Genomic DNA, 16,499 nt, shown 5'->3' on the forward strand with positions numbered 1-16,499 from the left:
AGTTATGAATGAATAAATGAATAAATAAATAAATGAAAAATGCCACCGTACCAGCAGGTAAAAGTCAAAGTAATTAAATAAGTACAAAAAGAGGTAATTGAATAAATACTAAAATAATGGCTGGGGAATAAAAAAAATAATAAGTTTTAATAATAATTTTTTTTTTGTTATAACATGAATTTCACTCTCTCTCTCTCTACCCGTATATATATATATATATATATATATATATATATATATATATATTTTTTTTTTAAGCATTTTTGAAGGTGCGCCACTACTTCGCACCTATATATATATATGTATGTATATATAGGTGCGAAGTATATATAAGTATTTTATTTTATTTTTTTTTTTTTTGAAGGTGCGCCGCTACTTCGCGGATTTTCAGTTTTCGCGGGTGGTCTCGGTCCCCATTAACCGCGATAACCGGGGGTTTACTGTATATATATATTATATTATATTATATATATATATATATATATATAGATGTATATCAATATCATATGTATATATATATATATATCATGTATGTATCTATCTATATATATTTATATATATATATATATATATATATATATCATATGTATATATCATATGTATATATATATATATATATATATTTATATATATATATATATATATCATATGTATATATATCATATGTATATATATATATATCATATGTATATATATATATATATAATATGTATATATATCATATGTATATATATATATATCATATGTATATATATCATATATATATATATATATCATATATATATATATATGTCATATATATATATATATATATATATATATATATATATATATTATATACAGGGTGTCCCAAAATAATGTATACACTCTTTGAATCGTTATAACTTATTTAATTTATGTATTTTGACTTTTGAAATAAAGTGATACAAGAGAAAGAATACATATTAAATGAATCTGAGACTAAAATATACAAAAACCTTAGGAAATTAACCTTTAATAAGATAGAGAACTACTTGGGGTCAATAACAGAATATTCATAATTATGAGTTTACATCAAGTGCTCAAACTGGTTGCCGTTCTGTTCAATACACTTTTCATATCTTGAAGAAATGGACCTACAAACGTCCAGCAACATTTCCAATGGTATTTGAGCACATTCTTCTTCAATTGCTCCTCCCATTTCAGCAATTGTTTTGGGTTTCCTGCTATAAATTTTGTCTTTTAGGAACCCCCACAAAAGGAAATCTATTGGTGTTAATTAAATCTGGCGATCTTGGTGGGTATTCAACTGTCCCTCTTCTTCCAATCCATCTGTTTTGCATATCTTCATCCAGATAAGTTCTCACATCGCGGTGAAAGTGGGGAGGTGCACCATCTTGCTGGAAGAAGAACTCGGTATCTTCAAACTGTTCTTGGAGGTGCGGCATAGCAAATTCCTGTAACATGTGGAGATAGTGTAGGCCTGTTACCGTGCTTTCAAAAAAGAACGGCCCGATAAGCCCTCTGGCTGATAGTCTACACCATACAGTGATTCCAGGCAAATTCAAGTGACGCTCCACTGTAACATGACGATTTTCCAGTGCCCAGTAACTGCAGTTATGCCGATTTATTGAGCCATTCAATTTAAATGTCGCTTCGTCACTCCAGATGAATTTATGAGGAAATTCATTATCATCTGCACATTTAGCCAGGTACCACTCACAAAATTCAACCCTTCGATCAGAATCGTCTTCATTGAGAGCATGAACAAGCGCTGGAATAAAACTCTTCCACTGAGCACGCTTCAAAATGCGATGAACGCTAGATTTGGGAATACCTGTTTCACGTGAAATTTGATGAACCGATTTTCTCTGAGAATTTTGAACATTATCAATAACTTCTTGTTCTCTTGTTGGGCTTGTTGATGATCTGTGTCGTCCAGAATGACCCTCTCATACACTGGATTCTTCCATGCTCCTCAAAGTTATCTAAGATGCGTGAAATAGTGACACGTGATGGCGCGTTTCTGTGGAACTCTCTTGTGAAGCCAGGATTCGCAGGGCTCCTCCATGAAGAAGCCCTTCGCGGGAAACCTGGAGAAGGTTCCTGGTCTTTGTCCCGCTGTTGTTGTCGTTGTGTTTGGTTGTGGTCTGATCGGCGTGGTTGCGGCCAACAGCAGCCGTTTTTGGCTTAATAATGGATGGATGGACAAATTGGCCTGACTTATTATACAACGTTACAGTATTTTTCGTTCAGCGCTCAACAACAACTTCCGTCATCAACAAGTTACCCAGGGGGCACCACTGCATTCTCAATGAGAAACGACTACAATCAACACATCACATCTGTTAAAACCGAAGAACAAAGTTGAGCCTTGATTGAACTCGAAAGGAGTAACACCGAGTGCCTGTTGAAGTAACTATTCCAGACCACGCCCATAATGGCATAAAAATTATGTATGAGGTAGTGAAGGACGTGTTTGTTGAAAAGTAGTTATATTACATTTGGAAGCAGATATTAACAAAGGAAAAACTAATGGTTATTTGATTTTCATTTTAAAAAATAAATTCCCAAATTGAAATACAGCTTGTTTGTTTTCTGCAACAAGGAAGGAAACGTCTCAAAACAGCTTGAAATTAAAATTTTGTTTCGACTACAAAAATAGAATATAACACGAGCAAAAATGGAAAAACGGCTTTTCTATTTATTTGAGATTCCCGGAAGTGGTCGGAGAGGGACAAATTGAAAGACTGCAATTGCGTTTTCTCGCCTGTAGGTGGCAATGTTTTCCACAGTTTTGAATGAGTGAAGACTGGTTTTATCGCCATCTACTGTTTAATAAACAACGACTTTTAACCTTTGTGGTATATTATTGTTGTTGATGTGCGGGTCTGGCCCAGCTTCCCTCCGGACAGGTCGACAAGCAAGGCTGGAGTGGTGATCTAAAAAAACTTCTGAGACACTCCGGTGGTTGGAAAAAGATTGTATTGGTAAAACCCTCAAGGACGAGAACAGATGTGGACTCCCCTTATGTTGCTCCTCGGCGCCATCTCGTCTAACCCGGGACCCATTCCTGTATATCCATCCCTTGATAAGTCGGGGACCCCTGTCGAAATCCCTGACCTGACATAAACTATGTTGAGGCCCACTGCAGTTCAGAATCGTAACTCATTGTAGTGGCGGCTCAACGCAAGATTATACATTCACCAGAGCAACAGTTGCGCTATGTTAGAAGTAGAAATTAAGAATTATTCCCGTCCATAAATTACAATGTATGGAAATACAAACATAAAATGTTGTTGGGTTTCTCACCTGTTTCACATTCTTCACTTTGCCAGCTTTCTTGTTTGTCACTTTTTCCTGTTTGCTTGTGTTTTGGGTTGCGATTTTTGATTGGCTCTCTTCATCATTGAGGTCAGCGTCGATCTGGAGGAACTCAATGTCGGTGTAATGTGTGCAAAAATATACTTTATTTCTAAAGCGCATGTCACGTATATGGGTTTAAACTTGAATTGCTGTCTGTTTTGTTTTTTCAGCGTTACCAGTTTACATTAAGTACACTAAATCCATCAAAGGCTATTAATTACATAAATCCTACAATAAAGCATAACTTTAACTCTATTGATGAAAGTAAAGTTTAATTTAGGCTATTAAGTAAGTCAGTGGTGGGCCTTCAAGGTCTTCTCTGTTGGCCGAACATAATCAATAAAAAAAAATGATCAGAATCTTCACATTGATGTCATATTCTAGCTGAGCGTTGTATTTTTAGGTGAGAGTTTTGAATCTCATCAGAATTCCGCTCGCTCGTGTTGCCGGGCAGGTTTCACATACATTTCACATCTCTTCTGTCAAAGTCAATGAGCTTTCATATTTGTTCGATGGTTGCGATAGCCAATCAGATCACGAGTTGGTTACAGTGAGCCTTCTCGCTGACCTTATGCTGAGGGTGATGAACGCGTTTTGTGATTGGATACTCACTGTGAGGGGGCAGCACTATGCCGAATCAACACATTGAAAGTCGTAATTGGCGACCGTTCGAAAATCTAAAATATATTCTTGCTTTTTTTTAAACCACAATGGTCGAAGGAGGGAAAAGTGTGGATTTAATTGCAGATACACTTGCAAGGACATTTTCAAGTCGGACCTTTCAAGAGAAGCTATATCGTACAACACTCACTCAGTGGTGCGGGAGTGTGTTTCTGGATATTATTTGTCCAGCCGTGGTGTCATAAATGATGGTATTTTGATGTGGATTCATTCAAGTAGGACGAAGTAGGACTTCTTTGAAGGCACAGGTGTGAAATGCACTGAAGTACCGTATTTTCGCAGTCATAAGGCGCACTTAAAAGTCCCAAATCTTCCCCTAAACCAGCGGTCGGGAACCTTTTTGACCTGGAGAGCCATAAAACCAAATTATTTCTAGATATATATTTTTTGAGAGCCATATAGTATTTTAAATATAATAATAATAAAAATAATAAAAGGTTTACTTTTAATGCGACTTCTGGTGCTGCATGGTTTTTTTTATGTCCTTAATTTGTGTTTCCTCGACTTGATTCGCCATCATGATGCTCCGATCGTGAACCGTTCTTGCTGACAGTGGCATGTCTCTTATTTTTTTGATTATCTTGGCTTTATTTGGAAAGTTATCAAAAAGTTCATTGGCCACATCAAGCATAAATGTTTTGGCATATTCGCCATCTGTGAACGGCTTTCCACTCTTCACTATTGCCAAAGCACCCGCAAAGCTAACGGAATTACCGTCACCTTGCGTGGTCCAGACACGCAGTTGCTGCTGGCTCGTCTGCACTTTCCGTTGCAGCTCTTCGCATGCCTTTTTCGTGCTGTCCCCCGGTGGATATTTCAATGCAAAAGAAGCATGACGCGTATCGAAGTGCCGCTTTATATTTGAGCGTTTCATTGCTGCAATTTTGTCATTGCATATTCGACATACTGCGGATCCTGCTCTCTCCACAAATGCAAATTCCTCTGTCCACGCAGCCTGGAATGTACGGTAATCATCGTCTTTTTTTCTTTTCGCCATCTTTTCTGTTACAAGGGTTGAGCGGGTTGAAGGGTTGAAATTTTATCTCTGATAAAATTAATTTCCGTACATTGACAATGACCCGTGACGTACTTGCGATCGATTGGTTCCCGACCTGATCCTCGGGTCACCGGCGGATTGCAAGTGCCGCAACCCACCTCTGACTTTTAAAATGTATCTTTAAAACTAATTTTAAATTACTTAATATTATTAAGATTATCACTAGTATTTTAAAACCAGTTCCAAAATATATATATATTTTAATTTAATTTAATTTAATTTAAATTTTTTTTGGCCCCCTCAACTCCAAACTGTCTGGGAGCCATATGACGTCTCCGGAAGAGCCATAGGTTCCCGACCGCTGCCCTAAACTAACACAGCGCCTTGTAAGGCGACTGCGCTCATCATATGGACAAAGTATCACTCACTACCATCAACCCTTTTACTCATTGGGCTGTTCGGAGTGCATGTTAGCACATCCTGCTGGACAAAGTGTGAGTCATCTATGCTTCAAAGTGACCATGACTATACCTTATGTGACAATGGTGTTTGGGTGATGGTGTGGGAGAAAGCTGGACAAAAGGGCTGTCCACAATGTTGTAGTCTGTCTTATCATTTATGTTATTGCAAGCAAGAAACGTCCCAGGTTTAGACAACAGACAAAAAGCCCAAAGCATAACAGCACATCTCTCTAAACAGCCATGTGATTTGGCTGAGTCTGAGTGGCTCCCAGAAGGCATTGCTCTAATGGCTCCCAAGAAGCCATTGCTATAATCATTTTGTGTTATTTTTATTTCTTTTGGGTATATTGATGGCATGAGAGATACATGTTTTGTGTTAATCTTATTTCTTAGTTTCATTGTTTGCTTGTATGCTGAGTTTTATTTTTTTTTTTTTTTAAACCGTGACTCGAAGGAGTGTCGTGACCAGTGAAGTCCCTCCCCTGACGTAGTCTCGTAGACTATTGCCATGATACCTATTATTGGTTAGAGTAATTGTTAATGATAGCAATTGTCAATGGTATAATGGCAACTCTCTTTGAAATGTGGCGATTGCTTATGGTATTGAGGCAAGGTGAATTGCCATGGGCTGAGTCAGCGCGATCAGCCGAGCTATTGCTATGCTAAAAGCAGCTGAGCTAGCGGCTGGCGCCCCCAGTGTGTGCTTCAAAGACAGAAATAGCACCCTCAACAGGTGTTGCGCCCTTTGATGCAGCGCGTCCTATGACTGTGGTAACTTAAAAGTTAAAAGTAAAAAAAATACGATTAAGAATGTGCAAGCAAGAACTCAATCTGATCGAAATGTTGTGCTTTGACAAATGTTGAAAATAATTATATTTTCCAGGAGGTATTTATTTCTTTGTTTGTTAATACATTCAATTCTATACTTATTTGAGTATTATTTTTCTTTCAATATGTAGTATATTTTGTCTTTGAAGTGTGCGTCCTTGCTGCCTAACGGAGAGGCTGCCGAGCAAGGCTGGATTGGTGATGGTTCAAAAAAGATTTTTTTTCTCGTCACATGCTGATGTCAAAAGAAGTCTCCCCAAAAACGTGCGAGCCCCCTCTCAGACATTCCCTTCTTATAGGGAATGTCCAAATAGGACATGAATATCTAATTTTCCTTTGTTACATATGCATTCCCATCACGCTAATCTTTGGGATTTCCCTCCAAAAGTCCCCCAGAGGGAGAGCAGATGCGTCTCCCCGTTGATACGACCAGTCTACTCGTGACCACCTTAAATTACTTCCATACCCTGGAAGGTCACTGACCTGGCGAGAGAATTGCCCCCACCATAAACAATGCTCAGGCCTATTTTCTCTCAGGACAGTATCTGGTTACATCGGAACTTCAGAACCAAGACTGGTCACTTCTGTGAGCTCCAGTCCCTTCATAGTTTCATAAAGAGAATTACTTCCCATATCTAAATTAGGCCATTTAAAAATACACAACTTTTTTTTTTATTTATTAGAATTTATATTTAAGCTTGTTTATGTAATAATACAATATTTATTCAATTATTTTAATGTTAAATTATATCAATATTAATTTAAACCTTTTTATTTGACTCTTGAATATTTCTGAACAAATTTGTTCATTTGAATATGTATGCAATTTAAATTATTCCATCCATCCAGCCATTTTCTGCCACTCATCCAGGGTCGGGTTATTGAATTAATTTTTTAGTATTTTTTATAATTCAATATTTATTTCAAGATCAGGACTCTTCTCAATGAGTTCAATATTTATAAAATGTTTCTATATTTGTTATTAATTGAATTAAGTCTGTATGTGATTTCCAATTTTACATTTTAATATTTCCCTTTTTCACTATATAAATAATCCAATGTATAAAAAATATAATAAAGCATGAAAAAAAATATTTGGTATATTTTTCCGAAGTGAGATTCTGCTTAGCAACAAATGCCAAACGCTTGATGGAGCTCAACCTAGAAAGTGTATTTAGCCAGTCAGAAATTTATTCAGAAAGCGAAATATTAAATGTATGTGAGGGGATATTTGAAGAGTTTGAGTTATGTTCAATGGACCATACATATACGAGCCAGCCAAACACAACGAGAAAACCAGCGCTGACTCCAGTCGCCATCAAGTTGCCAACTCCTGACATTCCAAGACCTTTGAGAGAAACTGAGACTATTTGCGTTTCTCTTTCTTGTTCTTTTTATAGTTCAACTTCTAGTTACGTTTTTCACCTTTTCACACAGCGTAATGAAAGCCAGTTGAGCAAGTGGAACGAGTGATTTAATTGATGATTGTAGAAGATACCGATTTCATAAGCACCGCTTCTTCTCACACCTTTTCCATTAGGTACGATTAAAAAGACAACTGAAAAGCATAACGTTAACAAATGTTGTTCCAGGCAAAGACAATTAATTTCATTAATAATGTTTGATATGAAAACAAAAAAAAGATCATCACTCAGACACGTTGCTTCTTCTGACACTGATCACATTGGCTTTGTGTCAATAAAAAAGCTTTGCAAAATTCAATTTCATCATATTTTATTCAAAATCACATTTACATCTTACCACAAAGAGTCAGTTCCTTCAGTTTTTTGTTTTATTTTTTTTAAGCTTCAAGGATCGCTGCTATTCTCACCAGCACAATTGTGTCTCGCAGCACCCTTTTTAGAAAAGGATTTTTTAGCACAAACGCTGCAACTGAATGGCTTTTCTCCACTGTGTGTTCTTGTGTAGCTTCGTAAATGCGACTTTTGAGAGAACCTCTTTGCACAAACTGAGCAGGAAAAATGTTTTTCTCCAGTGTGTGTTCTTATGTGGCTTGTCAAATGCGACTTACGAGAGAAACTCTTTCCACAAACTGAGCAGAAAAAAGGTTTTTCTCCACTGTGTGTTCATGTGTGACTTGTTAAATGTACCTTTTGAGAGAATTCTTTGCCACAAACTGAGCAGGAAAAGGGGTTTTCTCCACTATGTGTTCTTGTGTGCGGTTTTAAAGACAACTTTGAAGTTAATGAGTCAGTGTGACATGCCCTTTCACCCTCGGCTTGCCCATCATCATCATCATCATCATCATCGTCATGAGCGTCTGATAATGTGTCCTCATTATGTGCTTGTGATGGCCCCCAGTGGTCTTCGTCACCTTCTGTTGTCACGTGATGACTTGAACTGCTGCTTGGAGGCTCCGCCCCTCTGTTGTCCTCACCCTCACCCATGTTTTCATCTTCAGTCTTTATAGGGACAACATTCACTGGTGACTTGTTGATCTCCTCCTCCTTTTTGATGTGAGTCAAGTCTGGCTCCTCTTTCACAGAACGGAGATCGTTTTCACTGACGTCTGAAGGACACAAAGACAAACACACATTTTGTTTGGTCAAGTCAAAGCTCATGCCGCGACTTTGTCTTATATTGTTTCTACCGTGCTACCTTGACTTGTGCCTACCGCATATGGAGCAATGCGTGCGACCCCGATTTGGACCGGACCATGGGGGTATTTCACAAAATTACGTCCTACGATGTAAACCTTCCTTTTCTACCAGCACAGCTGTGATAAACGAGCATCTGAAAAGGAAGCACGTTGCGGCTGATGCCGATTTCACTCCTGACATAGTCACAGACGTTTCTGGAAGCAAGCTGAAGTTAGCACACACAGGCTATTGTGTGCGTCTGATGGAACACCTGTTGTGGGACCCAAACATATTGATGCAGACCACTGGGGGCCATCGCAACATAATGTCATTGATAGAATAGAAATCCTTCAAGTGAAATATGTTTACAAGTATTTATTTTTGCATTCAGAGATAGTTTCATCGTGGGTACTTACTGTATTTTCATGACCATAAGGCGCACTTCAAAGTCTTAAATCTTCCCCAAAACAAATGAGACGCCTTGTAATGTGACACGTCAATTATATGGACTGAGAAACTCTCTCGACCATGGGCTTGTTCCCCTTGAGGTATTTCAGAGTGCATTTTAGCACACACTGCTGGCCAAAGTCTGAGACATCTATGCTTCAAATTGACTGTGACATAAACATTATGTGAATACGTTCTTTGGCTGATGGTGCAGGAGAAAGCGGGACAAAAGGGCAGCTGTACACGATGTTGTAGTCTGTCTTATTCATGTTATTGCAAGCAAGATACATCACAGGTTTAGACTACAGACTGCAAAAATATAAATAAAAACACACTGCCCAAAGCACACCACTCACATTTCTCTAACCAGCCATCTGATTGGCTGAGGCTCCCAGAATGCATCAGTACTGTTTTTGTGTTGTTTTTATTTCTTATGGGGATATGAATGGCATAAGAGATACATGTTTTGTGATAATTTTATTTCTTTGTTTCATTGTTTGCTTGTAAGCTGTTCTGAGATATTTTTGGTTTTGATTTGAAACCATGACTCTATGGTGTGGTGACCAGTGAAATCCCTCCCCTAACGTTGTAGATTAAATGTGTTGCCATGACATCTCTCATTGGTTTGAGGAACCGCTGCTGGCATGCGCGTATGGCAAGCCCTTTGAGCATTTATTCCATATCCTTGATATCAGACATTTGTGCATTTCACTCGTGCAGTCTTTTCCAGCACTAGTTATACATTTCGCCACACTAGTGATGCCCGTTGCCGTACTAGTTGCCCAGAAACTCTGACAAGCGACTCATTTTTAGCGACTAGTGAGTCTTTTGTTCAACTAGTGCTGACAGATATCTAACTTGTGACACCGAGATAGGCACTATTAGTGCCAAATTCCCAGCTAGTTATCTTTTTGATGCTCTAGTGGCCCACTGTCCCAAACTAGTAATGTTCAAAGTATTACTCGTGACTTATGATCGCCTGCACTAGACAACTAGTTGGAAATTAAATACCCACTAGTTAACAAGTGAAAGATAAACATCAACTAGTTCACTAGTGAAAGACCCTTGAAGTCTTGATATTTAACTACTGGGTCCAAAAAAATACTTGTAAACTAGTGATGCCTCAAATATCCACTAGTTACACGAGTGAAAGATTTTGACTGAACTAGTTCCACTAGTGAGTTCCAAAATGTTCACTTGTAGAACTAGTGGATGCCAACCTGCTCACTGGTTAACTGGTGAAATTGTCTTTTTGGATTAACTAGTAAAATAGTTAAGTCCAAATTTCCACTCGTAGAACTAGTGAAACACAAATTCCTCACTAGTTACGCTAAATGCTAATGAGGAGGCGGGAAAGTACCATGAGTGTACGCCTCCTATTGGCTCTCTGATCGGAGCTACACCCAGCAAAAAAATTAACCCTGTAAAGCCTGATTCCGAGTGTCCACATTTTTTTTACTGCCGGTTGCTTGGTATCTATGCAGAATAAAACTATTTTTTCTCAGGGAATGGCTCTCTGGGGGATGTATATTTATTATTTACACGGACATAAGGGGTAATAGTACTGCTGAAAATTCACTCCTATCCACTTTTGGTATACGAAATAAAAGGAATGCAGTGCATTGCAGAAGTCCTGCAATTAATTCTGCCTTCACGAGGATGTGATTTTTCGGATGTTGAATCTGTTCAAAGTTGATGCGTATTTGTTAAAGATGCTGTAATCTGTATTGTGGATGTATAAATGCATATATATATATATATATATATATATATATATATATAAAATATAAAACTTGATGACGTCACCCTAGGCTCGTCTCCAATGATTGATTGTCGTGGAAAAACAACGGAAGTAAATACAAAAACACAATCTTCTTACCTTGTTATATTCAATAAATGAATGTGTGTGCATTTAGAGGTTTCTACAATCTTTATTGAAGCCACTGATTGTGTTTTGTTTTTTTAAGATGGAAGATGTGACCGAGCAGGTTCGATGTTGGAGGAAATATTAGTTGTGGTTTCACCACTTAATTTCAGACAATGCAAATCCAGAATATAGTTGAAAAATATTTTATTGTAAACATAATAAGATACATGAAATATATAATGAATTTAACCATGAATAAATGGTTAATTAATCAAGATTTCGGGAGGAAGTTGTGTCTCTCCCCCTCTTGATGTTCTTTCTGTTACTCTCCAGCTTCTATGAACAGTATCGCGCTGCAGAAGAAGCGCCGTCAGAAGGGTCCGAATGGAGCTGCTCATCTGCTGTGGGGTCTCCAAGCAGACAGGACCTATAGTTTGTCCAGTAACATATAGCGCAACCTTATTTATAATACACAGTTACTAAGGAATACGAATACTGCGTGCAATGAAGGCAAGAAAATAATTCAAATATACAAACGCAGCTAGCAAACGATAATGAACGATTATGTTCCAACGTTAATTGAACTTTTGTTCCTACCGTATTAGCTTGTGAGCAATGAACAAACTACACCGTGAAGTCAAAATGTGAGCGTCAAATGCGCGGAAATCTTCATCTTTTGCGGTTCGCTATAAAACTAGCAGCGGCAGATTTCAGAAAGTCCTGCCGGCATGAAGCTGCTCTCGGCGGCAACTGTGAGCGTTGAACTGCCACCATCTGCGATCAAAACCGGACACAGACATCTCCGAAATCGTTGAAGCAAGTTTTTAAGCAGGGCTTATCTTGATAAATTGACCACACATTTGACGTTTACACCACTACTTTGTCGCCTAAAATAATCGTAAAATCAAATTTGGTATCACATTAAGAGTAATATTCACAAAAAACATTGCAATACCTCTGAAGGTTTTCTCTTCGGCTTAAGTCGCTGGTTGGCACATCATGTATCGTGATTGGCTGTCCGAAAAACAAACGTCATGTCGGATGAATCCTGGGTAATGTAGGATCGTGACAAGGCGTCCGTTGAATAAATATTGAAAAGGCTTGCCGAGGCACGCCATTTGAGTATTTATTCTATGGCCTTGAGCATGCATTTCACACTAGTGCCCCACAGCATTTATGGGCTTACATGTTCACTAGTAAGATACAAAAATGAGCTTACTAGTGAACTAGTGGGCATTTTTATCTTACATGTTCACTAGTAAGACACAAAAATGAGCTTACTAGTGAACTAGTGGGCATTTTTATCTTACATGTTAACTAGTAAGATACAAAAATGAGCTTACTAGTGAACTAATGGGCATTTTTTAGGTCATGGGGATCAGTAGGAAAGAATGCAATGGTTTTCTATTGGCGGCCCATTTCAAAATAATATAATCTAACCAGTCACTGCTCATGATTTTGGTATACGGTAGTCTGAAATTAGTCACATATGATAACTGTATTTTATATTATGGAATATTTAAAAACTTAATATTTACTACACAGAAAGTATTGTACATGTTTTCTCTTTTATATAACTACATACCTATTTTTACACCAGCCTCTATGTGGAGAGGGAGAGAGAGTAAGATTAATCATAAGTAGGAAATGTTTTTATACAATCACTCTTTTCATAACAGGTATGACGGGCCGGGCTCTTAAGGGTTAAAGCGTCAAGAGATCTCATCTAGATATTGACCAATCAAAGTACTTGTCCCGCCTGCTTCATTTGAATGCAGTTCACTAGTGAACATGTTGGTGTATGAGTGATTTTAGAGACAACAATGGTCACATATTTCATTTTACATGTCATCTAGTAAGGTCCAAATGTCCACTAGTGACACTAGTTAAGCTTTTTCCTGGCCTTACTCGTTGACTTGTCAGATTCTCAAATTGCTCAATAGTTCACAAGTAAGGCATAAAATGTCCACTAGTCACACTGGTTGAGATCTTGCCAACCCTACTAGCTGACTAGTGAGGTTCAAAATGTGAACTAGTTTACAAGTAAATACAAAGATAGCCACTAGTTACACTAGTTGGTCTAATTTTTACCCCACTTGTTAACTTGTGAAACACATGTTTTCATTCTAGTGAACTAGTTGAGTCCACAATGAGTCACTCGTTAACGAGTGACACTGATGTTTATTTGACTAGATAACAAGTAGAAGGAATTTTGTCTCACTTGTCAGACACAGAAAAAAACTTGTGCAAGATTTGACTGAACATGTTTGGATTTTCTCCTACATGTTGGCCTTTTATTTTTACTTGTTAAATGTTATGCATCATGAGTGAGGCACTGTGCACAACTCGCACAACAAATATCTAACATGTGGGGATTTTTGGAGTACTAGCTAATGTTTTTTGCATACTAGCAGGCATTTATATCATACTCGTTAACCAAAATTGCTTACTAGTTGATATGTGGGCACAACTTGTGAACTTGTATAGTGTTGTAATTGGGAAACAAATCAACTACTCAAATTTGATGATTTCACTAGTTTACTTGTTGTGCGCACATGTCACCTGGTGCGCAATTTTGTCAAACATGCTCAGTCAAAGTCTGTACAAGTTCAGAATTGAGCCTGACAAGTGAGACAAAATGTCATCCACTTGTGAACTAGTGATGTGAAAATAATTGTCACTAGTTTGCTAGTGACTCACTTTGAACCCAAATACTTTACTAGTTAGAATACATGTGGTTTACTAGTTAACAAGAGAGGTCAAAATGAGCACAACTAGTGTAACTAGTGGATATCTCAGCATGTACTTGTTCACTAGTTAATATATTGAGCCTCTCTAGTTAACTTGTAAAGCCAAAATAGATTGCAAGTATTTAACTAGTTTGGCTTTATGCATTCACTAGTCAACATGTACCCCATAAGAGGCAGCTGCTAGTAAACTAGCTTCAGTTCCCCAGGACCACTTGTCAACTAGTGTAAAACATGCACTAATAAAGTGGGTGGGACAATGACAAAAGCTGAATTCTGATTAGTGCATTTAACTGTAGAGCCAATAGGAATCTTGGATGCACACATCTGCCCCACCTTCTCATTAGTTTTTTGTGTAACTAGTTGACTAGTGAGCAGTTTGGCATCCACTCGTTCAACTAGTAAACATTTTGGACCTCACTAGTTGAACTAGTTCAGTCAAAATTTCTCACTAGTGCAACTAGTGGAAATTTGGAGTATCACTAGTTGACAAGTAACATTTTTGAAAGTTACTAGTTAAATATCAAGGCTTAAAGGGCTTTCACAAGTGAACTAGTAAGTATTTTAGCCGTTACTAGTTAACTAGTGTGTATTTTCGCTCTCACTAGTGAACTAGTGTAGGAAATCATATGTCACTAGTTAACATGTTGGAATAATCCACGTTTTACTAGTTACATGTTGCTGAAAATTAGTCACTTGTCAGAGTTTCTGTGCAACTAGAACGACAGAGGGCATCACTAGTGTAGCTGAATGTATAACTAGTGCTGGAAAAGACCGTACTAGTGAAACACACAAATGTGTGATATCAAGGATATGGAATAAATGCTCAAACGGCTTGCCATAAGGTTCATTGACTCTCACCCGACTGCGCCAGTACAAAGTTCATAAATAAATAAGACCAATACGTACTTGAACTTAATAATTTGTGTTTTATGCACTAAAATTGATCAACAGCCATTGTCAGGTAGAATTCATTCCATAAGGAATTGCTTCAACAAGATATAAAAACCAGAAAATGTAAAATGTTAAATAATCAGTTCAAATTTTATACTGGGAAAAGACATGGAGTTTACCCCCCACTATTTGTTATTCTTTGGCATTTATTTTCTGCACTTATTTCATTTGGCAAAAACAAATGTTCAGCAAACCGATAAGTAAAAGGCAACATTTAAAAATAAAACGGCAATAACCTTGAACACATTTCCCCAAACAACTTAATGTTGTGACGCATATTTTTAACGATAGAAAGTCGTTGTTTACAAAGCAAATGAGAGTAAAACGTGTACAAACCTGCTTTGAGTAGCACAACACGAGGCGGCTTGCAAACTTCGTCCAGCAGTGGGAGATGTTGCTCGTTCTCTTCTTTTATTCCACAAAGTTCCTCTTTGAACTTGGGTGTCGTTCTTGCACACATTTTCAAACGCCAATCTTAACAAATCCGCACTTGATCTCTGCTTGGCGATAACTCGTGAGCTTCTCTTTGTTCGACGAGACGAATGAAAGATGGCGTCTTTTTTTTCCAAGTAGTGCTGAATGGATCTCCTGCGTGAAGACTGCAGTTTGTTCAGCACTCAAGCGGAAGAATAGGACACACCCCGCTGTGATATGATTGGCTGCTGACTTTGTGGAGCACTGTCACCAACTCACCGACAGATGTCGCCATTTGCGATGCAAATAATTGTTGTCTCCTTCCAAACAAAGGAAAAACGTAAGATTTAAACCGTATGCACATTAACAAACATTTTAGCTCCCAAATATGAACTTGAATTGAATTGAATTTTACTTTTGTTGCTGGTTTTGTTAAAACATCTGCCACCATGTCGTCGGTTGGACAGTCTTCCAAATGTATTTCCCTATTATTAACAGTTGACGTGATAAAGTGATACATTATGTCAACATGTTTGTGTCAAGTTCTGGAATAGGTTGAAGAGGACCCAAAAGCAGGGAAGCAAGGGGAGGGAAACTTAAAGGGTATTTAATAAACAAAACAAAAGGCAAACAAGGGACTTGGAAAAACTAAAATATTGTAACGTATAATAAATCAGGCCGATTTGTCCATCAGCGAACACTTTTATTTTTAAGCCAGAAACGGCTGCTGTTGGCCGCAACCACGCCGATCAGAAAACTAAAACAGCAACGACAACAACATAACGTTCACTCCCGTCGCTTCCCCGCTGCCTTCACAGAAAAGAGGAAAACACAGAACGCTTACAAAGTTGCTCCACTGCCCTCCCCTTTATTAAGAACCTCATCCCGAGGGCGTCATTCAACAAAGTCACTGAGGTGACCCGTTGGTCTCCTCTGTCGCTGAGGCCGCCCCGAGGCCTGTCCGCTCGGAACAGCCAGTGTAGCATCAGGCGATGAGTCCTCAACTGTAGCCGCCTGTGGGGGTGAGAGAGGAGGCACAATCCGCCGTCTTGGAGGGGTGGAAGTCAAAACCTGCTGTGAGTGTGTCCGCGACCCAGTGTGCTGCTGTGGAACGGCATCACCTCTATATGGGGCCAGTCTGTCTCTGTGGAGGGCTAC

General features: G+C 38.3%; 1 long non-coding RNA gene across 1 annotated transcript; it reads right to left on the minus strand.

Moving 5' to 3' along the window:
- Positions 1-11,413: 11,413 nt before the first annotated feature.
- On the minus strand, positions 11,414-15,298 carry LOC148341754 (uncharacterized). The gene is made up of 3 exons (XR_015839775.1): positions 15,264-15,298; positions 12,182-12,240; positions 11,414-11,653 (listed from the first exon to the last, which is right to left on the minus strand). It is a non-coding gene; the product is annotated as an uncharacterized LOC148341754 (long non-coding RNA).
- Between the last annotated feature and the right edge of the window lie 1,201 nt (positions 15,299-16,499).

This window comes from Idiotropiscis lumnitzeri, chromosome 2, assembly GCF_059441095.1.
Source record: "Idiotropiscis lumnitzeri isolate Australia: NSW breed Sydney's pygmy pipehorse chromosome 2, RoL_Ilum_1.0, whole genome shotgun sequence".
NCBI classification, from domain to species: Eukaryota; Metazoa; Chordata; class Actinopteri; order Syngnathiformes; family Syngnathidae; genus Idiotropiscis; species Idiotropiscis lumnitzeri.